Source organism: Meleagris gallopavo, chromosome 2 (genome assembly GCF_000146605.3).
Source record: "Meleagris gallopavo isolate NT-WF06-2002-E0010 breed Aviagen turkey brand Nicholas breeding stock chromosome 2, Turkey_5.1, whole genome shotgun sequence".
Taxonomy (NCBI): domain Eukaryota; kingdom Metazoa; phylum Chordata; class Aves; order Galliformes; family Phasianidae; genus Meleagris; species Meleagris gallopavo.
The window spans coordinates 103,952,466-103,953,185 of NC_015012.2; positions in this window are offsets into that span (position 1 = coordinate 103,952,466).

Here is a 720-nt window from a genome sequence, read left to right on the forward strand (position 1 = left end):
TTATGTTTATTGCTTTTTAATCTGTTCATTGCTTTTCTACGGTGGCCAGCTTGCAAGGGGGGGGATTTAAAAGAAGTTAAGGGTTCAATGGAGCAGGCTTCTAAGGATCCAGGAAGGTGTGGCTCTCTTTTGAGTCCGTGGCAAATCCCAGCCCTCCTTGGGCTTTCCCCCCTCGCTGGCCTTGGTGCTTGCTGGAGGTGCCACCACACGTGGACGTGTGTCAGGGAACAGAACCACCAATTACGTGTATGTGACTGATTGCATTTGTATGAAACAGTCATTACAGGTCGGGTGTAGGTTTTTTTTTGTACTTCTTTTTTTTACAAAGCTGAATGCCTTTTCCCAGTGCCTTTCAGTTCTCAGGTAGAAGCCAGCAGAGACAGACTGATGTCTATCTGAAGCAACGCTGCAGCCCTGCCCAGGGAACCGGGCTGTGTGGTGCACGGAGACACCCACAAAAGGGCAACTCTGCTGGAAGTTCTTTGCCTGAGATCTAATAAAACATATCGCACAATAAAAGATACAGCTTGGTGCCAGAGTGTGCGTGGTGCCATAGCACGGTGTGCAGCAGTGCCGGAGGGACCAACAGTGCCGTAGCACGGAGCAGTGCCATAGCACGGAGCAATGCCTTACAGCGGTGCCCCCGCCCCATGGCCTCACCCTCCTGTTGCCCCCCTCCTCTCCGCTGCCCGCCCCGGGGCGGGGACGGCTCCGACCCGG